The 24,946-nt window shown below is 39.3% G+C and overlaps 1 protein-coding gene across 3 annotated transcripts in view; it reads right to left on the bottom strand.

Moving 5' to 3' along the window:
• PHACTR1 (phosphatase and actin regulator 1) overlaps positions 1-24,946 on the bottom strand; it is a 469,458-nt gene that overhangs the window by 372,603 nt on the left and 71,909 nt on the right. The window lies entirely within an intron of this gene.

The raw sequence follows: 24,946 nt of genomic DNA, 5'->3' as shown, positions 1-24,946 counted from the left end.
CGGCTGTCATCAAGAGAGACTAAATATATCTGTCCTTTCTGCCAACCTGCTCCATACTATAGCTTTTATGAATGAAACGGGACCTATGAATGGAGGATGGTTGGATGATTGATATCATCATATAAGCGGAAGTAAGGCTTCTATGAATGGTGAATCTGGGTGGAAAGGGTGAGCATAATCAGGTTCACTTAATAAGAGCCTGTGACAGCCTATTAGCTGTAATAACTTCCACCCCACTCAATGATTACAGCAGTTAGGCGTCGGGGCAGGACAGAAGAAGATTTTAACTAATAGAAGAAAAATCAGCACAAGGGACATATGCTACTTACTTACTAAGTTATATCCCTTGTGCCAATTTCTCTTTTGATTGATTTAGTTGCACTTTGGCTAGTAATGATATTGGCTGTCAAAAAACCCAAAAGCAAGTCTATGAGGCAGCAGAAAATACTTAAAACCATTTTGAAGATTTTATTGATATCATACACTCCATATGTGGCTGATATCTTATCTCTACAGTTTTTGAGAGTGTCACAATAACTGCACTGAGCCTCTGAGAGTATCCTCTGATGGCTAACTTATAAATTAATAATTTTTAGTGCGATAAAAAAGGACACGCTTGTAGATTACATTGATGTAACCATTGAAATAATGACCCAAAATATGAAACACTATACACTATACTTTCTTTTTAAGAACAAAAATACATTAGTTGCTGCAGGTATAATGTGCAGGCACCTAGAATTTATGATGCTATACCAAGGGGTGGGCCCTTGACCACCTGGGTTAAAAGGAAATGGATTAAATGATCACTGCATGTATTCTGCTGCTACAGTCTGAGCTGTCAAATTTTGTTATTATTTTTTAACAGGTATTTAGCTTTAAGGTAAGATTACCATACATTAAAAAATAAGCACAATATAGTTTGAAGAATTAATGCCCTGTCTGAAGGATTTATTTCAGCCCATGGGATGTTCAACTTTTTTTAACTATATTCCTTAACAAGTGATAAGAGAATTTTAAGATGGAATAGTATACCACTAGGGCTTGTTGTTATATTAACTTATTGTAGTCTCATTCCAAGCATATTAAAATGTGTTAGATGGCCATTACATATATCCAGAATCTTCAAATTGACTTAATTTGCTTTGTAATAGGATTATTTCCAATGGGGATGCTATGGAGTACGCAAGTGAAATGATGGTATCATGTATAAAGTCCTTCTTTATGTTTATACATTCTCAGAGTAAATTAAATATCAACTGTTTTTGTCCAATGGACTTGGCAAGGAACTTCATATCCCGTGCAAATACAACATGCAACAAAGGGCTTCCCTGCCAAGTTCCATTAGCTACAGTATATTAAATTGGCCTGATGACATATCTGATGTGCATACCACAAAAGCAAGAGTCGAATACAGCAGATATTGCTGATTTTATCAATACTTAAATGCAAATTTGCCAAGGCTCACTACAGCCTTGGGGATTTAATATGTTATAACATATCTGTACTGTCATTGTGTTTTTAAATCCATGTCAATTGCACTGAAAAGATCCCAAAAGAATTCAACTGAATGATAAAATGTGGGTCAGTGGACTAAACATCCAGCAGACACTACCTTTGAGACCCAGTTCTGTGTAATATTTTTGGTGTAAATAGCTTCAACTGGTTATTATTGCTTGTTAACATTAACTACATTTAAAGGGAAATTATAATAGTTTTCACTATTTAGTTTTATTTTGTTTTCAAGCGTATATGTTTTAAACTGGTATGTGACAGGTGAAAAAAACTTGTCAACTACATGAAGAGAGGGCAGGTACATTTTCCAAAATCCCCCATATACTGTCGCCCCTTCTTCTACATTAGAGGTGCTGGTCAGTATAGGCATCCAGTTTTTATTAGAGGGATGCTCCACTCTTGAAGCACCTCCTTTTAAATCGAAGCTTGCATGCCTGGTGTGCAGGGCTTTTAACCTTAATGGGAGCACCATATGTCTTTTTAAATTGAAGGCAAAATAAAAAAAAATACTGGTGGCTCAGTGCACTAGGATTGGGATATTTGATATTATGTGTGAATCTAATACTGGAAGATTATTTAAAAAAATGATAGGTAAATATTGTTAAATCAATCTTTTGTTACTGTCTCTGATATTATTCCAAATTTGATGTATTGCATAATAGAACTCATCAGGGATGCCCTTTATTGCATGTTATCTTTGCACTGGTTATGGAGTTCCTTGCCAAGTCCATTGGACCAATAACAGTTGAGATTTAAAAATATAGTGGGAATGTATGAACATAAAATAGGACACATAATACTATTTTCTTATAGATCAACAATTTACTTCTTAAACAACTAGATTTTTTTAACAAACCCTTTTGTGCTTGGTGAATAGTGTGCTATATATGAGTTGTCCTCTTACTATCTAATTGGAGACTGTTTTAACCATGTAATTAATTCTCAATAAAAAATAAACATTTATTATTTTTGAAAGCCCATCTCTGGACAAACTACAAGGATTAATTGTTAATTTTGATCTAGGAGAACAAAGCGGCCTAGAGTTCTAATGTCATCAAGACCAGAGCAGGGTCTATAGCCCTGCTCTGGACATGTGGAAACCAAAGGACAGTCCACCACCAGAATATGGGGAGCACCGTTTGCTGGAGGTGCAGAGGATAAGGTAAAACTGTTTCTCCTGTTCCCTGGACAAAACAAACCATTAAGCCTTGCATTGTGGGCACAGCCCCTCTGTGGGTGAATTTTTTTTTCTGCCTGGATTTGGACTTTAAGACAAATACATACATGATGTTACCATGCTTGGGTATTAAATTCGGAACCCAACAAAGATACTTTATTTGGATGTGAAGATCACTAAGGTATTAGTGCAACATGCAGATAATTTGCTCAGGCTTTGGGCATTGCAATGTGGAATGGAGCAGGAGACAAGTGCTGTAAGTGGCACTGGAGGGCAAAGGATTGTGATATTTGCTGACAGACTATGCTATCTGGTCCTACAGGCAGTTTAATATCTCCCCTTCATCAGTAGGTTTGCTTTAAAACCACTGATCAATAGAACTCCCAAAGCAGCAAGCTACAGATTATTGTTATTACCCACTGAAAAGGTTCCTACTATTTTCCTATGCATTAGTATTTCAGAAAGAAATCAGAGTGACACCAGTAAAATGAATACAGTGAAGGTCAAACTGTTCTATAAAAAAGACTCTCATGGGTAAGCCCCTTTGTTAAATGTAATTAAATGTGGTGGTAAGAGAGAACACGCTGTCATAGATTGACATTGGCACTTTTACTAATGTGGTAATAAGAATATATAACTAGATATTCCAGGTCCTAAATGTAAGCCCATCCATTTTAATAGAGAGCTAAATGTCTCGCTCAGTAAACTTGGATTTAAAAATATCTCTTTGATTTTCCTGCATGCCATTTTCAAAAGATAAGCCCACCCAGAACAAATAATTACATTTTGGATTGATAGCAGTTTATCAAATCCATCACTGGCTTTAACATTTATTAAACTGTTTAAGGGTGAGGGTTTTTTATTGCATTGCCAGCTTCACTCAGCTAACACAGACATAAAAAGAATGGCTCTGGTTATGTAAGCCTTAGCCAAGACTAGGGGTTGTGTTGCACCTTCAACCTCTGCTACCCCTATTCTTACCACAGAGTACCTCTTTAAAACACTCTTCAGGCTACTAATATATTCTAGCTTCTCCTTTGTTAAAGGGCCAGACAGTGTATTGAGTGCATATTAAAAAAATAACAAACATTTAAAGCTTTTTAACAGTGTGCAGACCACCAACTAGAGGATAAATCGGTTCACTTATAGGGGTTGATTTATTAAAGTAAAATAGTCAAAGGCAAGTTGGCACAGTTTCCTAGGATATGTACTGTAATAGGATGGGCATCAGACTGGGATCTGCAGGCCACATGGTAACAGAAAGTGTAAATCTCTATCCCACAGAATGCAGGAAGAGGCCACATGATAGAGTAAAATTAAATGTAAATCAACCTGTACATCAATACAACATCCCCTCAGTGAGAAACTATACCAAAGACCAGGGGCTGATTTGTGAAACATACATAGGCTGTTGACTTTTCAAGGGGAGTTCAAAGCTTATAAGGGACTCTAGGGGAGTCCAGGCTTATGGTGCTCCTTAATCACGTTAATCACATCATGTTGTTATAAAAGATAATGGAAAGTGCTCATAGTGCATTAATGCATATAAAGCAGATTTATTAAATAAAAATTGAACTTACATTAAGGACAATTAATTTGAGTGATACGGGATATAATCTTACATGGCTGCGGTAATTGGCGCCACTTTGCTAGCTCCAATTCAACACATTTCCTCTCAGAAGGCATTGACTGGGATGAAGGCCTTCATCCCAGTTGTTGCCTTCTGAGAAGAAACCTATTGGATCGCAGCTAGCAAAGGGACTTCAACTAGCGCCGGCTGTGCAAGATTTTATCCCATATCGCTCACATGCTGTGACTAACGAGATTAAGGAGCATCATAAGCCTGGATACATTCCTTGGAGCTAGCTGACCACTTGTCTTCAGAGAAGCTTCCATTCACACGCATATGATCTCTTGGTGGGATCATTTGATTCGGTAAGCGTCCAATTTTTACATATAGAGCACACTGGTGACAAACTTTCCATTGTGGATTATTTCAGCTGCACCACAAACAGTTTGTTGTATTTGCATGTGGAAAAAGTTGGAGTATCATCTTTTTAACTAAACACATTGAATTGTGGAGCACTGGACTATTTATAAAATTTCTGCACAATTTATTATTTGTCATTTTTTGTGAACAGATCGTGGCTATTTACCTAAATAATTATTTTTGATGTAATTCACTTGATACACCATTCTAGGCAACAAGAGTTTCACTTATCCGGTGACACTTTGCCATTTGAACATTCACTATTGTTTAATTTTGCTTTTTTGCACATTGTTTGTTGCATCTGTCACCTAATTATTTTTAGGATAATACCCCAGTCAAAAACAGCACATCTTATTTATTTTACAAAATATACATTCTTATCTGTCATAATATATACCCCAATAATACTTAGTTATAAAATAAAAAAAAAATGCATAAATACCATTTTGTAATTCCTTCAGTACAGAACACGTGATCACTTGTCCTTCCTCAGGACCTCATAGAGTGCCTGTGGGCATGTTTGACAGCGAGGTAGATTGAAGCTGCTGTCAATCAAGAGAGGACAGATGGGCAGGGTGGGGCTTCAAGCTCACCACAGAAGATACAGGTGCGCTGTGGGGTTGATTTACTAAAGGTAAATAAACTATGCACTTTGCACATTTGCAGTTGCTGTCTCCAAGTGCAAATGCTCCAGAGATTAAAAAATGAGGGAAAGCTCTGCTGACTTCCCTCATCCAATCATGTGCAAGCAAGAAAAGTTTTTTTAATTTATTTTACTTGCACGTGATTGGGTATTCTTTGCAAAGTGAAGCGAAACGTCATTTACTAAGCTCTGAGCAACTGAACTTGCACAAGGCAACTGCACTTTGCAAAGTGCACAGTCTATTTGACTTAAGTAAATCAACCCCTGTTTGCGCATTGTGCCTGGAGCTCTGAACAGGAGCAAAAGACACGCAAACTGACCACGCCAACATGGCTCAGCTTTCATACTTAGTGGGATGAGTTTACAACCAGGAAGATGACAACTGGCAGGAATTATATAATTGTTTTAGGACAAATTAACATACTTGTATGGAAAACAAGTTTAAAGATTCAACAGATTATAACATTTAAATTTTTCAGGTTACAAACACTTTAAAGTGACTCTGTCAGGGGTTTAAAATAAATAACAATGGCAGTACCAGATCCTATTACAAGAGCAGTACCCAATCCCATTGGCCACTGTGGGTAATCCCATCGACCCCTTTATCATTACCGTGTCCTGCAGTAACTCAGTGTCAGCAGCAGGAACCAGAGAAGCCAGCTAGGGGACATGCTATTCGTTTAGCCACATGAGTTTAATAGGATCTGTACTAGAAGCTCTGATACAAAATGAAGGTTCCACAAACCAGTCACTGGACAGATAAGTATAATGCTGCTTTCTTCACAGGTTACACATTGTAATTATGTTAGCCTTCTGACAGTGTCGCTTTAACTGCAAGAAGAAAAAAAAAAAAAGAGGTCTCTTGGCCTGCGAGAAAAGGCTGTGTGGCAGAGCTGTATAAACCTCAGGACAGAATTAACAGGTATAAGAATCCTTTGGCAGGCAAAACAGCTATCTCATATGTATCTAGCCATTTGTCTGGAGTTCAGTTTTAAATGGTGTTTCTCTGTTCAATTAGCCTTTAGCTATTCTTGGCATGTGGTAGTAACCATTGCACTATCATTGTTTTTTTATAATTTACTTTTTAATATGGTAAAATATAATTTATAATTCCACTGTTTGAATGACCATAAAGGAACTACTTCACAACTACTTCTCATATCTTCCTTATTTCTAGCTACATGAAAAATGCTTAAACACATTTACTCATGTAACCAGGTAGGATAGTTTATATTAGTGTACTGCCACATGTAATAAATTGATCTATCTGCTCACAGCCAGCATTCCAGCTAATGATATGCAAATGAGCACACACTGTGATACAATATTGATGTGGACTCTCCTTGTGAAAAACCCATTGTTAAAATCTCCATTGTCCATTTGCAAGTAGTATTAGCTAAGAAAGTATTTTTAGTGTGATATAGAGGTATATATATATATTTATGCATACTGTATGTTGTTTATACTTACTGTACGGAAAACAAAAAATGCTGAATATTTCTATAATGCTTGAAGTTAGGCACATTTTGTGAAATAGGGTAATGAAAACTTACACATACAAAGTATTTCTGAAATACAGGAGATTGCATCTTATTAACAACCATTGTATATCCATACTCTTAAAGCTGAACTCCAGACATTTTTTTTTACATCTGAATAAAGTGTCTTTATTACCTTAACCCCTTTGCTCCCAAGGGTAAAACAAATTGAAACGCCTAAGTACAATTTTGCATTTTTGACGTGTCTTAGTAAAACCGTAAATATCATCACTACTTTGTGCATCCAGGTAGATTATACCTTGTTTTTTCAGGATACATTTGGCTTTTATTTGGTGGTAAATCGTAATGAATGTCTCCTGATTTTTTTTTAATTATCAAAGGAAAACTGGCCCAAAATAGTAACTTTTAAAAAAAAATTTAACTGTATATTTCCAATCAAAGGCTATAACAGCGATCAGGTGCCCTGAAATTGGCCGTTCTGGGTCCCAATCATTAGAACTGGGGCAGGTCTCTGTGCTGGGAGCACACCGTTCAGCACGCTCCCAGCACTAAGGGAGATATGTAAATATGCAGCAGAATACCCCAAACTAAAAATGTAGCTTACCAATCATTAGATGTATTAGTTTGATTTTTTTAACGTTTTTTCTAGGTTTTCACATGGTGATCTGGCCAGTAACACACTTCCTGTATTAGGGTGCCTAGACTCTGGATGAGTTAGCTAACAGAGACACCTTTGGATATGAGCATTGTCAGTCTGGGGGAAGAGTAGTGTTAAACGTACTAGCAAACTGCTACATCTGCAAGATTTGTTGGCTTGATCTGGAGTCTCCAAACATTCTAAACAAAGGGCCAGGTTACTGTCCTTCAAAGTTTAGAGGGGGCAGATTGTGACCTGTGAAAGTAAAGTCATGGCCAAAAGTTTTGAGAATGACACAAATATACATTTTCACAAAGTCGGCTGCCTCAATTTTTATGATGGCTATTTGAATATACCTCAGAATGTTATGAAGAGTAATCACATGAATTGCAATTAATTACAAAGTGCCTCTTTGCCATGAAAATGAAGTTAATCCAATAAAAAAAACATTTCCACTGCCTTTGTGAAGAAGGATTCAGGGTGCCCAAGAAAATCCAGCAAGCGCTAGGACCATCTCCTACAGTTGATTCAGCTGTGGGACCAGGGCACCACCAGTGCAGAGCTTGCTCAGGAATGGCAGCAGGTAGGTGTGAGTGCATCAGCATGCACAGTGAGGAGAAGACTTTTGAAGGATGGCCTGGTGTCAAGAAGGGCAGCAAAGAAAACAATGTCAGGGATAGAAGGATATTCTGCAAAAGGTACAGGAATTGGACTGCTGAGGACTGTGGTAAAGTCATTTCCTCTGATGAATCCCTTTTCCAATTGAGAACATGTGGTCAATCCTCAAGAGGAGGGTGAACAACCCCCCCCCCCCCCACACAAATTCTGACAAACTCCAAGCACTGATTATGTAAGAATGGGCTGCCATCAGTCAGCATGTGGCCCCGAAGTTGATTGACAGCATGTCAGGGTGAATTGTAGAGGTTTTGAAAAAGAAGGTTCAACACTGCAAATATTGACTTTGCATTTAATTGTCCATAAAAGCCCTTGACACTTAAGAAATGCTTGTAATCATACTTCATTATACATAGTAACTTCTGACAAAACAATCTAAAAACACTGAAGCAGCAGACTTTGTGAAAATTCATATTTGTATCATTCTCAAAGCTTTTGGCCACAGCTGTAGAAAATGGCCTAGAGTCAGTGGACGTAAACAATGCCCCATCATTGGTTTTAGTGGGAGTAATAGTGCCCATTGTTGGTATCAGTGGATGGAATTGTGCCCCATTGTTGCTATCGCTGGCCATAAAAGTGCACCATTTTTGATATCAGTGTAAAGAATACCACCCCATCATTTGTGTCTGTGGAAGGAATAGTTCTCCATCACTGGTGTCAGCTGATGGAATGGTACCCCATCGTTAGTATCAGTTGTGGATGGAATAGTGCCCCAGGAGCTGGATAGAAGCAAGCAAAGGGCCACATTTGGCAGCTTGGAGACCACTGAGCTAGATCAACAGTGAAAAATAAAGTAAAGAAAGCCTAAGAAAGCAAACTAATGTAGCCATCACATTTAACAATTAGTAAATTGCAATACAATAAATGTTTGTTTTGGGGTTTAATACTGCTTTAAACAAATGAATTATATGTTGAAAACGTTCATATTGGGGTTTAATACTGTTTTAAACAAATGCATTCTTCATTAACCCCCCTGACGGTATTCCCGAGTCTGACTCGGGGTGGATTTTTTATACCAAGAGCGGTATCCCCGAGTCAGACTCGGGACTGCATCGCTGGATCCAGGAGGAGGAATACTCACCTTCTCCCTCGGATCCAGCGTCGTCTCCCCGCTGTACGAGCGAGCCGTGTCTCGCTCGATCTATCACATCGTCGATCTCCGTGCCCTGCGAGCGTTGCGACGCACGGGCACGGAGATCGGCGCCAAATTCAAAAAGTGAAATAAACAGTAAACATACAGTATAATGTAATCTTACAGATTACATTGCTGTATGTAAACATTTCACATCCCCGTTGTCCCTAGTGGTCTGCCCAGTGTCCTGCATGCAGTTTTATATAATAAAAACTGTTCTTTATGCCTGGAAACTGGAGATTGCCCATAGCAACCAAAACTGTCACTTTACATCAAAAATGATTTTAGAGCAGCTAGAAAACAGCGATAATAAATTAGAATCACTCGCAGAATTGAGCGATAGCGATTTGTGGGGAGATTCGTCATCAAATACTGAAAAGTAATGACAGTGACAATTCTGCAACTGAGCAAATTTCTGTGTTTTTGATGTGATTACATTATTGAATAATTTTTATTATTGTTATATTATTATTTGGTACAATTATTTATAATTATTTCTTATATTATAATTTATGATTTCATTTTTCAAACTTTATCATACCCGGGATGTCTGCTAGACTCTGGTTTGGACAGATTTAAGAGAGTTATTCCTAAGAATTACAGGACTACAATATAAAACGCCAAATTTTCATGCAAAATAATGGTACCGCTTTTAGCACCTAAAATCCGAAATAATCGTACCGCCAGGGAGGTTAAAAGCATAATGATGCAGCCAATGCAAAATTCTACTTAGTTTTCTCCTGAAAGGTGTCTAGTTCCTTTAACTTCCACTTCATAAGACTGGTGGCCCGATATACTCTCGCTACCAATTTTGTAGCTTCACTGAGGTATTTCTTTGGTCGGTGAATAGGGATGTACTTAGTTCCCTGTTCACTTTAGTGGGCAGACCTGGGAGTCTCAGACTCCTGGTCTGAACCGTCCACTGTTACGGTGTTGTTTGATTGACAGCCCTGGAAGAATGTGAGCGTATAACCAAGTAACTTATTAAAAATGTTTATATGGAAACATACCTGGCCCCTCAATTCTGCACATTCACCACATAATTTCCATTGCATGACAGCATTTGTAGTTTCAAATATTGGCACTGCATGAAAAGCGAATGTGATGCATTTGCCACCTAGATACCTCCAAGGGGTTCCTTACCAGAGATGCATTTTTCAAAGAAAACGATGATGTCACAAATTTTACCAAGGTACATTTATACTAAAGTGGCAGTTTTACTAAAACTGATCCTGCTAATGTTCATATCTCATGGCCCCTAAAGATTATTTTTTATGTATCCTGAAGTTCAGCTTTAAATTCACAAAGCAAGGCCTTATGTTTGCCAGGTAGTATATTTCATATTTGAATTTAAAGGAAACTGTTCCCAAAAAGTCAAGCAGAAGTCATCAGTACAGGCATACCCCACTTTTATGTACACAATGGGGTTTATTTATTAAACCTGGATAGTGCAAAATCAGGTTCACTGCTGCATAGAAACCAATGAGCTTCTAACCTCAGCTTTTTCAATTAAAGAGGAAGTAAACCCTGATGGGTTTACTTCCTCTTTCATTCCCTGCAAAGGTAAAGCATGCATCGCATAGTAGCCCATTGTGTGTCACTTACCTGACACAGGAGCCAGCGAAGTCACCACTGTCCCCTGCAGTCTGGCTCATCCATCTTCTCGGTGGGTCTCGCCGCTCCGCCGCTGTCATTCAGCAAAGCCGCATGACGTCACTCCCGCGCATGCGCACGTAAGCCGCCACACGCGGCATATCGCTGGTGACGGGTGGCGCGCTCAGTGCGCCTGCGCGCCGCTGTCTACGGCGCATGCGCCGTTGACAGCGGTGCCTGTGTTTCGGCAAATATCTCCTAAACCGTGTAGGTTTAGGAGATATTTCTTGGACCTACAGGTAAGCCTTAATCTAGGCTTACCTGTAGGTCAAAGTGTGTTGTAAGGGTTTACAACCACTTTAAGCTTTGTTAATACAACCTGGAAGCTCATTGGTTTCTATGCAGCAGTGAGCCTGATTTTGCACTTTCTAGCTTTAGTAAATAAACCCCAAAATATTGACACCTATGTTGCCAGCGGTTTAGACATTAATGGCTGCGTGTTGAGTTATTTTGAGGTGACAGCAAATTTACACTGCTCTATAAGCTGTACACTTACTACTTCACATTGTAGCAAAGTGTAATTTCTTCAGTGTTGTCACATTAAAAGATATAATAAAATATTTACAAAAATGTGAGGGGTGTACTCACATTTGTGAGATAATGTATATGCATTTCAGAATGCAGATTTGCAGCAGATATTTAAGACAAAGGAGTCCAGGAACCAAAAATACACTTCTATTTTTTAACCTCTTCCCGCCCGCTTGCCAGTAGTGGCTCACACAGAGCATTAAAGTGATTGTAAATGATCATCTTGTAAAACAATCCAATCAGTTTAAAATTGAAATAAAAGGCAAAATATTTGTGTATAGATATAAAAAAAATTATAAATACCTTTTCCCTTTTTTTATAATTGATTACGTTACCTCTTTCCCCTGTGTTCTCAGCTACATAAGAGCTGCAGAGAGAGTAGACAGTCCACTAGGGCAGGCTGATGAAACCAAAGTGCCATCCCTGAAACACCTTCCCAATCCCATACACTGTTACATGCTTCCAGAAGGGACAGAGTCTGCTTGCCATTTGTCTGTTTCCTCTTTGAGGCTGTTCTATTATGAATGACTCAAAACTTACTAAACTATGGAAGTGTTTCATGCTATTATTTTATGTTTTGCTGAATAGATGTTATTAGATCTCTGACTTCTCTTCCATCCAGAGTAAGCAGCATTATCATTCCCCTGTAGTTTAGTATAATTGGATTTACCATTATACTATATATACTGTAGTACTTCCTCTGCCATCTTGGCTTTATTACAATATATAAATTTAGACCATTTGATTTATGCCTAAAACCATTATTGTTTTTTTCTATGTTAGTAGCGCAAACTTTTTTTCCTAACGTGTTTCATTATCTTTTACAGAAGGATAGTGAGTGGCAGCACTCTAAACCAATTAGGCTTTACTGCGTTGAAAAGTTTCCCTTCCTGAACAGAGGAGAACAGAGGGATGACCACATTAGTGTGCTGCTGCTCTTCATTTTCCAATCAGCATTCTAGTGACCCCTAACAATGGTTGTAAATCCCTACCTATGCCCAGTGAATTGACTGTCCTCAGGTGATACACAGAGATGAAACAAACCCTCCTAAATAAGTTGTACCTGTTTATGAACAGTATTCTCTTCTCTACGTCTGTTCAAAGTCCCTAATTTATAAAGCTTGTATGAGCTGAGAGAAAAAAAGGGGCAGAGAGCTGAAGTTACGATGAAGAGAGCTGATTGGAAGGAAGGGATCGCAACCTCACAGCACACAGGGACAGAGCTTAGGCTGTCAGTCAGCTGGAGGTCCATCCCCTATCCCCTTTTTTCTCTTGGTGTCAGGAAAACTTGTCAGAAGTGACTCATGCTGATAGAAGGGGAATTTGAATGTGAAATTTCATATTTCATATCTGAGGTTTACAACCACTTTAACTCTACTAGGGAGAAGTGAGATTTCTAACCTCAAACCATGTAAATGGCGAACAGACTTATATTCTACAAAGTAAAGCATGTCCTATATATGTCCTATATATGTATTTAAAATGTGTTTTGTAGCTTTAAGCCAGGAATTTAGCTTTATGAATTGATTTTGATAATTGCTGTAATTTTAAGATACTGATCTGTTTTCTGCTCTAATGAGGGTAGTTGTTTTCTGTATGTTAATTTAAGACAGCTTTGTGTTTTTAAAGTTAAAGTGGGTGTAAAGCCTTAAGGTTTTTCTCCTTAATGCATATGCATTAAGGTGAAAACCCTTCTGTGATGCAGCTCCCCCTGACCCCCCCTTTTCCTTCCCTGAGCTCATTTGATCCAGCGATGTGCATGCCTCTGTATCTCTCCCCATTTGACAGATTGATAGCAGTGGAAGCAATTGGCTCCCACTGTTGTCAAATCCAGTGTGTGGGGCGAGGCCAAGTCCTGCTGTCTGTATCAATGGACACAACAGCCGGACTCGGAGCAAGCACGCACAGGTGCCCCCAGGGAAAGCTGATTTCTGTGGGGGCACCCGATGAAGAGGAGGAGCCAGGAGTGCCAGCTGGGGACCCCAGAAGTAGAGGATCAGGGCTGCTCTGTGCAAAACCATTGTGCAGAACAGGTAAGTATAGGCATGTTTGTTATATTTATTAACAAAAATGACACATTATAACCACTTTCAATTTTGTAATAGAAGGGCAATAATGTATTTCCCTAAGTAAACAATTGAGGAAAGGGGAATGGGAAATGTTGGGACTTTAAATGAGGCCATGACCTGGTAAGGTCATTAGCCTCCATCCCTGTCAATATGAGAAATTGAGAGCAAAAGGGTGGGAATTTGAGTGAAGCACGGGGTTGAATAGAATACAATGGTGGATATTAAAAGTGTCCACCAATGGTCATAATGGGGTACACATATAATAAAAGATAATGACTGCATGGCCTATGACCTTCCTGATCCTTTTACAAGGTATAGTGGTGTAGGTGAATGGCATATAGTATTAAGACCGAAAAGGCTGGGATACACGGCATCTGGTATCGCTACGCATTTCACAGCTTGGTGCCGCTCATCAGGAGAAAGCATGTGATTTACCTGAAAGTAGGGAATAATATCAAATTAAATAACTTGCATCAATGGGGGGGGGGGGGGGGTGGGAGATTAGGGAAACCCACCTATAAATCACTTACAAGTGGGTATGCAGTTGTAGAAATGATGTCAGAGATCACCGGGGGCACCCAAAAAAGCACCAGGGTCAGGAGCTGAGGAGGTACATTCATGCAAAGTCCCACCCTTTTGCTTTCAATTTCTCACAATGTATTTACCTAGACCTATTTGGACAGGAGGTACACCAAAACACTTAGGATGAATGCAGTCGGTGAATTCAATCCTTCACAGCATAACATCTATTTATTTCACGTAGGCAGAGGTAAACAATCTAGAAAACAAGCAGCTTACATGTTTCAGCCCTCAGGGGGCCTTTTCATAGCTATGATTGCATTCATCCTAAATCTTCATCCTAACCTATTATGCTGGCTTGTGGAGCCTGTTGATTGGTCACTGGAGGATAGTCTTTCCTGGTAAACTGGATTATTGGGTTAGAAGCACAATACACGTTCAAAAATCACAGCTAAAACTCAGATGAATAACAAAACCGGGATAGAAAGGTTTGGGCTAGAGACCATATCTTTATTGGTCAAGGAAGCCAAGACACCCCTTTTTTAAAGACGTTCTAAAATGAAATTTCAGTAAAAATAACAAAAGTAAATTAACAAGCATAAATGTACTGCTGTAACTCTAATCCAGAATGAATTGAAAATCTAAGCCCTAATAGGATACGGTGGGTAACAAAATGATAATATATTAGATTTTCCTCCTATTTATCATAGCATGACTGCATTCACTTAGAGTAAACTGATCGTAAACTGCAGCAATTAAAAGTGAAAATATGATAAAAAAGTATATTACCAGAGGTCAAATTCTTTTGAAACACTGCACTTAAAACATTAAGAAGATACACTAGGTTAAAATTGTATGCACATTTTTACTTTTAAAGGACAGGTCTGCTGAGCAAAGGGTTAGATCCAAGAGATGACCTAAAATGACAGACAAACCACAAGACCCACAAATAACAATGAAAGGAGAGACCAAACCCCTGACCAAAGGTCCCAAAAAGGGTCCACAATATTAGCTTGCTTTTGCATCTAACAGGAAGAAAAAACGACTGGAACTAAGGTGCATGGAAGATGGAGACCACAGAGAATCAGGGGGCAGGAGTGTAACATGGTGAAAACAAGACTAGGTCAAACCATAGAAATACATGAAGGAGCGCCAGACTAAAATCAGATAAAAGTCCAGGATCATTTTAATTGTTGACAAAAAAAGTTATACAAAAACAGCCAACATATTGTGGGGGCAACACCGCTCCATTCATTAGGCCTGAGCACAGGATAAAACAGTGACGTCACAGATCTATATTAGCAACATTATTGAACTCTCCTCGTGGAGGAACAACTTCACATTTCTTTGAGAAAGCACTGAAATTGATTTACTAAAACTGGAGTGTGCAAAATCTGGCACAGCTCTGAATAGAAACCAATCAGCTTCCAGGATATTTTGTTAAAATCTTAATAGAACAAGCTGAAGTTAGAAGCTGTTTGGCTACGATGCACAGCTGCACCAGATTTTGCACTTTCAGGTTTAGTAAATCAACCCCAATGTGTTTAGTGCAAAACATGGCAGAATAGAATTTGTTCTTGCTGGCTCTTTTAATAAAGGAAGATTATTTTGCATCTTGGTGTGTGGTATTTCTGTTACTGATATAATTGATTGCTTTGATGTACATGATCTGAGCATCACGTTAGATGTGGTTGCAGAGTCTGCTCTTGCCTGATTCAGTATGTGAAATATTTAACAACATCACAGCAGTTCCTGAGTAGCAATGGAGGAAAAGGAAACAAAACTAGGGACAGTTTTCAATGACAGTGATAACACAGGAAATAAAGGACAATCCAAAGGATGTACATTAAAAGGTGTATACAGAAAATAAGTGAAAGAATACGGGAGTGCAGGAAAAAGGTGAGGTTGCCCATGAAAACAACAGCAGTACAGACAAAAATAGACACTAGACACATAAGTTATAAACAATGGTGGTTGTAAAGTGGTTGTAAACCTCTGCCATAAAATATGCCTCTATAGTGTGTATGTGTCTTAATCTAGAGCACTAAGTGTCATTTCTCTCTGCCGCCTCATTCCTCTGCTATCAGCATGAGTCACTTACAACAATTTTCCTGACACCAAGAGATAACAAGGTGATAGGGAGCTCCAGCAAACAACCTGTGATTGACAGCCTCATCTCTGTTCCTGTGTGTGAAGGGGGATGTATTCCTTCCCTCCAATCAGTTCTCAGTTCTCACAGAGATCAGCAGAGTGTAAATTCAGACCTCCACCCCTGCTATCTGAAAGCTCAGGCAACCTGTATAAATTCTGCACTTTGAATGGCTGTAGAGAAGAGAAGACTGCAGATAAACATATACAACTTATATAGGAAGATTTGCTTTATATCTGTACACCACCTAGTCACTTCACTAGGTATACATAAGGGTTTACAACCACTTTACGTTCAAACCATATTGTAAAAAGGAGACAAGAATAAAGCTAGTCATATGCCGTGTACAGACGATCGGAATTTCCGACAACCAAACTGTGGATTTATTTCCGACAGATGTTGGCTAAAACTTGTCTTGCATACACACGTTCGCACAAATATTTTTGGAAATTCCGATCGGCAAGAACGCGCTGAAGTACAACACATACAACGGGACTAGAAAAAGGAAGTTCAATAGCCACTGCGGCTCTTCTGCTTGATTCCAAGCATGCGTGGAATTTTGTGCATCGGAATTGTGTACATCCGACAACGGATTTTGTTGTCGGAAAATTTGAGATCCAGCTCTCAAATTTTTGTTGTCGGAAATTCCGACAGAAAATGTCTGATGGAGTCTACACATGGTTGGAATTTCTGACAACAGGCTCACATCGAACAGTTGTTGTCGGAAATTCTGATTGTGTGTACGCGGAAATAGAGAATTCTAATCTTGGCTGGTGCAGCAGGGACTGACTGAGATTCTAACTATGCATAGGCAGGCTGACTGTCCATCAATCGACTTGAGTACAACCAGCATCTTGGATTTTTCATGCAATTATTGTCAGCAGCTATAGCCGCTAGCAATTATGGCTGTGTATTCTCCCGGCCCGGAATGGCTCCCTACGCTGCCCTGCCAGGAGAACAGCTCCATGGGAGAGGTTTCCACTTAAACACTGACTGTATTGATAGGGGAATCAACCAATTATCTTTCCTGCAAACCACATGGCTGGCTTAATACACAATTTACAACAGAGAGATAAAAATAACATAAAGGTTATACAGTAAGTGATTTGCAGTAGATAGAAATACAAGTAAGTAGTATGCAAATAGCAGAAGTTTACAGAAAATTAGGACAGACTTTGAAATACAGTGCTAAATTGAAGGAAGGGCGAGTACAGTGAGCCAAGCCGGAAAACTGCAAACTGGTAAATTAAATAATAAGTTGGAGTGCAGGCTAGGCAAAGCCAGCCCACATAGACAGATTAGACAATATGCTCCAGCAGCCTTCAATGGGAAGTGCAACGTTTCAGATAACAGGGGCTGCTGGGAGATCAGACACAGGTGGACAATGCTTGGGCAGACAGGCCAACCATGGATATATAAAAAAACTAAAGTTATCCAGTGATTAAAGTAGATATATAGACTTGAAAAGTCCTGTGATCAAACACGGGCAGCATCCATTATATGCAGAATTTAAGGCCTCATGCACACAGGACATTTTAAAAACGCCACCACTTCAGCTACGCTAAAAATGCACGGTTTTTGCGTTAAGCCGCGTTTTGACATTAGCACTATTGCACGGTTTTCCCATGTTTTTTGCTGTTGACATTTTTGGGTGTTTTTTCATTAAAATCCCTATAACGTAAAAATGCCAAACGCAGCTTGACTTGTTATGCGCGTTTAGCTGTGTTTTTTTGGTGTTTTTAGTTTTTACAGCTCGTTTTTACTGCTCCTGAAAGCACAGGCTGTTTTTTTCTACTGCCCCTAAACGCTTATACCTCCAAATGCCTCTGACAGTTTATGTGTGCATGGACACATAGGATAACATGGAGGGGCTTTTAGAGGCAGTTAAAAAAAGTCAAATGCCCCTAACAGCAGCTGAGAAAACATCCTGTGTGCATGAGCCCTAGAGAGTAACTCCACTTTTGTTGAGAAAAAAAACACCCCCCTCTGGGTGTACATTGCACAGATTTTAACAAACTTTGTTACAGAATTCTATCTAGTTCTGCTTTCTGTATTTTTGATTCACTGTGCAGATTGAATCTGAATAGTAGCGATTTTCTCATTATTAATCAGCTGATGCACTTCTAATGAGGAAAGTTGCAGGGCCAGCATCCCTTTAAAAGTGATTAACCCTTTGAAGGTATTTTGCCAAAAAATTAATTTTTGTTGCAGAGGTTGCCTAAAATCTGAATTGCAGCTTAGTACACACTTCTGGGAAAATGAGCGAGCCAATCGCACAAGCAGGAAATTACATTTATGTGGAAAAAGACATCCATGTTGCCATATTGCATTGAATTTACAGAAAATTATTTGCTTCCCAAGAAGGTGGAGTTGACTTTTAAGGCAGACCCCAGGGTCCTAAAGATTCTCCCCTACTTCAGGTCTTAAAGCTTGAGTTATTATGCTTATATCCTTTCCAATTCACTCTTTCCTTCCTTAGCATTGTGATAACAAAATAAAATAAATACATAATAATTTTTGTTTTATTACATAACTTATTTTAGACTCAGTGATGCCACCACTGCATCTCTACGTTTCTCTATTTAATACAGGCAAATCATAACTGGTGGAAAGGGCCAGTAGGGTGTTGTAAATAGCTCTCTGCAAATATTACAGCATCCTCATTACTTCTTTAACCTCCCTGGAAGTATGATTATGTCAGATTTTTGATGCTGAAAGCGGTACATTGTTTTGTATAGAAATTTGGCATTTTATATTGTAGGCCTGTAATTCTTAGTAATAAGACACTTAAATCTGTCCAAACAAGAGTCTAGTAGACATCCCGGGTATGATAAAGTTTGAAACACTAAATCATAAATTATAATATAATAAATAACTATAAATAATTAATACAAATAATAATATAATAATAATAAAATGTATTCAATAATGTAATCAAATCAAAAACACTAAAATTTGTTCAGTTGCAGAATTGTCTTGTCTTTACTTTCGGTGTTTGATGACTAATATCCCCACAAATTACTATCGCTCAATTCTGCAAGTGATTCTAATTTATTATCGCTGTTTTATAGTTGGTCTAAAACCACTTTTGATGTAAAGGGACGCTTTTTGGTTGCTATGGACATTCTCAAGTTTCCAGGCAGAAACAGTATTTATAATATAGAACTTCATGCAGGGCACTGGTCAAAGCACTAGGGACAAACGGGATATGAAATTATTTGATACAGTAATGTAATCTGTAAGATTACAGTGTACTTTAAGTGTTATGTGTTTTTCACTTTTTGAATTTGGCACCAGGCTCCGCCACCATGCACCGGGCGCTCACAGGGAGCGGAGCTCGGCACTGTGATGAATTGAACGGAGGACACGGCTCGCTCACACAACGTGGAGACATCGCAGGATCCTGGGGACAAGGTAAGTAACTTTTTCTGGATCCTGCAATGCAATCCTAAGTGTGGCTCAGGGTTAGCGCTTTTGGTAGTGAAATTCAACCCTGAGCCACACTCGGGAATATCGCCAGGGAGGTTAATGAGCACTCAGCCCTTTTGCAGTGGCATGGCACTTGGGAAAAGTTACGTAAATATCAAAATCCCTTGATAACTGAATGTTAATTTGAAGTAGATTGTGTTCATAGGCAGCCTGCATTTGAATGGCTAATGGCCACATATGGTGCTCTGCCCCACTGATGGAAAGGACTGAATTCAATGAATGGAAGGGGTGAGCCAGGAACTTTAAGACCGGGGAGTAAAAAGAGAAGCTCACAGTGTGTAATGAAATCAGAGTAAACTATTTCAGTACAGGAGAGGAGTTGGTACAACTGTGCAAGATTTTATGTAAGGTTGCAGTTTAGCTTTAAAGTGATGTGGCACTTGTATACTATATATCGGGACAGTGTTGTGCCTTGCCATTGGGCTGAAATAGGAAAAATGACACAGAGCTCCAGAAGATCTGTGCAGATCGGAGAAAACTGGTCTTTTTTTTTCTTTTGGGTTTTTGTAACTCCCGGATCAGGAGTCTGAAGTCCAGAGGCTTTGAGGAGCAGTGGCTTAGGCCTCTAAGCCACTGTCTAGGTTTCACTGAGAACCCTCAAACTGTGTGTGCAAGTATGCACAGCCTTCAGAATCTAGAGCCTGGCCATAATTCAGGCCTCCAATTGGGAGTCAGGAGATACCTCGCCCAGGCAAAGGCAAGAGTGCAGAGTGAGTCCAGTAAGTGCAGCAAGCAGTTGCAATAAGTACAGAGGTGTATATGAACACAGTGGTATTGTGAACTGGTTTGAGGGACCAGCCAAAAGGTTTGAATTTGAGGTCTAAGCAGTGGTGCTGCAAGAGCGAGCCAGAAGGTTAATGAGATTTTCATTTGCACATGAAGTAAAAGTGGAAGCCGCAAAGAAAAAAACATTTGTTTTTGAGGAACTTTCACTTTCATTTTAAATCAGTGTTCCATCAAGCCCAGAAACATAGTTCCTGAATGGTGTGAACTCACTGGAAAGTACTACTACCATGGTGTAAGTTTACCAAATATCACAATCTATATAATTATCAAGTATTTTGACATCTGACAAAAACAGATATATTCGTTTTTGGTTGTCTGATCTTACCATTTTAAATTCTATGCCTCACTTAGGGACAATATATTCATCAAAGAACAAAGAAATCATCAATTTTATATTTTTTGATTAAAGTTACATTTATAGATTGAGAATGGCTGTGGAATTGCTCATCCTGTCCCTGGTGTCTGATTACAGGGTTTGAGAAGTTTGATTTCAGTTCTGCAAATTACACTGTTTATCTTCATAACAGAAGTTGAACAACATATATTTGAGCTGAAATGATAGACAGACAACAAAAGAGCGTACTCGTGTTAGAAGTCAAACAGGCCCATACTGTTTGTAGTTTTATCTGACCTACTGTCATATTCAACAAGGAAGGCATTTTCTATGGTTATTTTAAGTATATATAAAGCCCAATCAATTCCCCCCTTCCATGTGCCCATTGGAAGGTTTCCCCTCAATTCTTGTTCTGATAACTAAAGATTTTGGGTTTCTCCTGATTTTCACATACTAATTGACAGAAGTCACCAGGACAAACAGAGAGTCTAAATGGTGCTAATCCAGTGTTTTTTTATTAGTGATTATAGCCCTTACTTTTCAATATGCTGTAAATTATGTGAAGGAGATACAAAGGATCAGTTGGCTGTCTAACTGTTTCATACTGAAAAGTATTGTTAAGAGATCTGTAGAAGTCAGCGTGTTGACTGGTGTAATTCTATGGCCTTACATAGACACTTTGAACAGATGGACAATTCATTTATATATGTAGTCTTTATAAAACTTAGCTGTGAAAGCCAGTTAGCTTTTCCAAATCCAATTATCAGACCTAATAAAACTTACTTAGTTTATATAGTCTATTACCTTGCTGGCATGAGTTGTAGTAGCTATTATTTGACCCATGTTCGTAATTACAGTATACGTAAAGTATAATTGTAATGTCATTACTTCATACCAGTCAGGGGACCTGAAAAATTCATATGAGTGAATGTATAAAGAGAAAACACTTACGAAAATAGTTATATCTCGATCTTTTGGAATTTTACATGATTGATAGATGAATCATCAACACACAAAAGAGTTACCAATAAATTGTGCACATGTTACAGAGAAGGTTTCATATTCAGTAAAAGAACGCCACCCAACATGATAACTTAGCCACAGATGGAGTGTGGAAAAAGAGAGCACACCTTCAACCATACATATGGGAACTGTATGGTTCAACTGCTTAGAGATTTCTCTTATGGTATCTTTTGTTGGTGCTTTTTGTGCTACCTCTGCCAACCCCATGTACTAGAAGATCTCCTATAATCACACAAAGGGGATTATTTAATAGGGTGTGTAGTGCAGTAGCCACAACAGTCAACTATTCATTGTTAGCAGTTGCACATTGCACAGTGACTGTTCCACTGCCTTAAGACATATTCTAGTAAGTAGGTAACTTGGACAGACTATTATAGGGGGTAAAATATTCAGACTTATGACAGTGAAGATAAGCATAACATTGTAGGCCTAGTTACAAAACACTTTTTCTACAAAACCTTAAACCAAACTATTTCTCAAAAAAATTGTTTCAAGATGTCCTAACTTCATCTTCAGATACAGTTTTAAAAAATTAAAGAGTGTAATGTTTAAGCTTGCTACCTCCCACCCCCACACTATGTTTTGGCCTATCACTATGATAAGCTGCCAAACTGGCTGAAAGGAATGCAAATTAGGCAGGCAAGCTTCAGCAGTTTCGGGAAGCGGAACCTTTGCCTGTTAAAACTGCACAGAAATCAGACATAACTGCGGAAATTTGAAGGGTGCTGCAGATATGTTTTTCTGCCCTAACAGATTTTCATTAAAGGAATTGTAAAAACGAATGGTCAGCCTCCCACTGTGGGGAGTGGGCAGTGAAGAGAGACTGAGATGGGATTGGTGGACTTAAGGATATCCCCCTTATTCTTAGTGTGTCCTAGGATCCAGCACCAAGCACTGCCATCAGGTATCATGAGGGGAACATTGTAGATCAATGCCTCCCCTGATGTTGAGCAACTGGGTAGTGAAGTCCAGTTCTTCCTCTCCTAGTCACTGAATCTGTCACATGTTCTTAGTCCCCTCTTCAAACCCCCTTTCTCCTCCCAATGTCCTCTTCCAGCCACAAAAGCCCCATCCGCCCACTGTACCTCCCCACAGAGCACCTTTGTCCTTCACAGCAACCCTTGTAGCCTTCTGTCCTCCTCCCCCCTGGTGCCCTCAAGTCTTCTCCAGAGCTCTCCTTCATCCACAAAGCCCCACACCCCTTCCCAAAGCCCCTTAGCCTGCTGCAGAGCTCAAACCCCCTGCAGTCCCCATTCCCCCACACACTACCTCCCCCTAGCTACCCACAGAATCTCCAATCCCACGAGTCCTCCACAGTGCTCTCAGACCCTAATAGAGTCCCTGATATTTTTCCTTCCACTGACACCAATGTAAGGGTATTTCTTCTTTCTTTTGACCACTAAATGTTGGTGCATTTTTAACTCCTTTTTGCATTTTTTTCCCTCCAATTGACCACTAATGTCATGGCAATTTTTCTTCCTTCTGAGCTCTGAGGAGTGTTTTTCTCCTGACAGGTAACATCAGGGCATTTTTTACCTACTACTGACGCCAAGACATTTTCTTCTCTACTGACCACTGAAACTGGAACATTTTTCTCACCCACTGACCATTACCATTTTGCCTTACATCCTGGTTTAAGAATATAAACTATGTAACATAAAAACTCTACAGCACATTATGACAAACCAGACCCTTCTTCCAGAGGTCACTTTGACCCAGGGCAGGTTGGATAAAACCTTATCAAGTTAATACCTTACAATCCAATTCATATATACACTCAGACTTCATTATATTTTCCAGAAATTGAGGGAAGATATACCCATGTTGGCGAGTGAGGCCTGGAATGATGTGCTAACTACCCATGTATCCCAGATGATCTCAAAGTTGCTTTATCCAACTGAAAATGTTGCACATGGTATACTATACCCTGCTAAAGCTATCCACAGTTTATCACACTGCTGATTGCCTGTTCGCTAAATGCTTGGCAGGACCTGAGTCATTCCTGCATAACGATGTGGATTTGCCCCAAGAAAAGTGACTACTGGCAACAAGTTATTACTGCCATGGGTTTACTTGTGGGCACAGTGTTGGCGGCTGACCCGGCCATTTTTCTTTTGGGTCTCATGGATGTATACATAATGTTGCATAATGTTGGGGATGTATGCATAATGTTGGGGAATCGTTTAAAAATGTTGCTATGAGACCCTGTGATTTGCAGTTACACCCTTGGTTAAAGGGTTACTGCATTATATATATATATATATATATATATATATATATATATATATACACACACACATGCAAGTGACTACACACCTCACATTTTTTAAAATATTTTGTTATATCTTTTCATGTGACAATGCTGAAGAAATGACACTTTGCTACAATATAAAGCAGTGGGAGTACACTGTATAACAGTGTACATTTGCTGTCCCCTCAAAATAATTCAACAAACAGCCATTAATGTCTAAATTGCTGGCAACAAAGGTGAGTACACCCCTAAGTGAAAATGTCCAAATTGGGCCCATAGTATCAATATTTTGTGTGACCACCATTATTTCCAGCACTGCCTAACCCTTTTGGCTATAGAGTTCACCAGAGCTTCACAGGTTGCCACTGGATTGCTTTTCCACGTATCCATGATGACATCATGGAGCTGGTGGATGTTAGAGACCTTGTGCTCCCCCACCTTCTGTTTGAAGATGTCCCACAGATGCTCAATGGGGTTTAGGTCTGGAGACATGCTTGGCCAGTCTATCACCTTTACCCTCAGCTTCTTTAGCAAGGCAGTGGTCATCTTAGAGGTGTGATTGGGGGTTGTTGTCATGTTGGAACACTGTCCAGTCTCCGAAGGGAAGGGACCATGCTCTTCTTCAGTATGTCACAGTACATGTTGCCATTCATGGTTCCCTCAATGAATGGTAGCTCCCCAGTGGCGGCAGCACTCATGCAGCCCCAGACCATGACACTTCCACCACCATGCTTGACTGTAGGCAAGACACACTTGTCTTTGTACTCCTCACCTGGTTGCTGCCACACATGTTTGACAAAATCTGAACCAAATAAGTTTATCTTGGTCTCATCAGACCACAGGACATGGTTCAAATAATCCACGTCCTTAGTCTGCT

The sequence above is a fragment of the Lithobates pipiens genome, unplaced genomic scaffold (genome assembly GCF_037356315.1).
Source record: "Lithobates pipiens isolate NorthernLeopardFrog02 unplaced genomic scaffold, aLitPip1_a1.2 Scaffold_19, whole genome shotgun sequence".
NCBI classification, from domain to species: Eukaryota; Metazoa; Chordata; class Amphibia; order Anura; family Ranidae; genus Lithobates; species Lithobates pipiens.
Note: the sequence above shows the minus strand (reverse complement) of the source record. Positions and strands in the feature narration are given on the sequence as shown.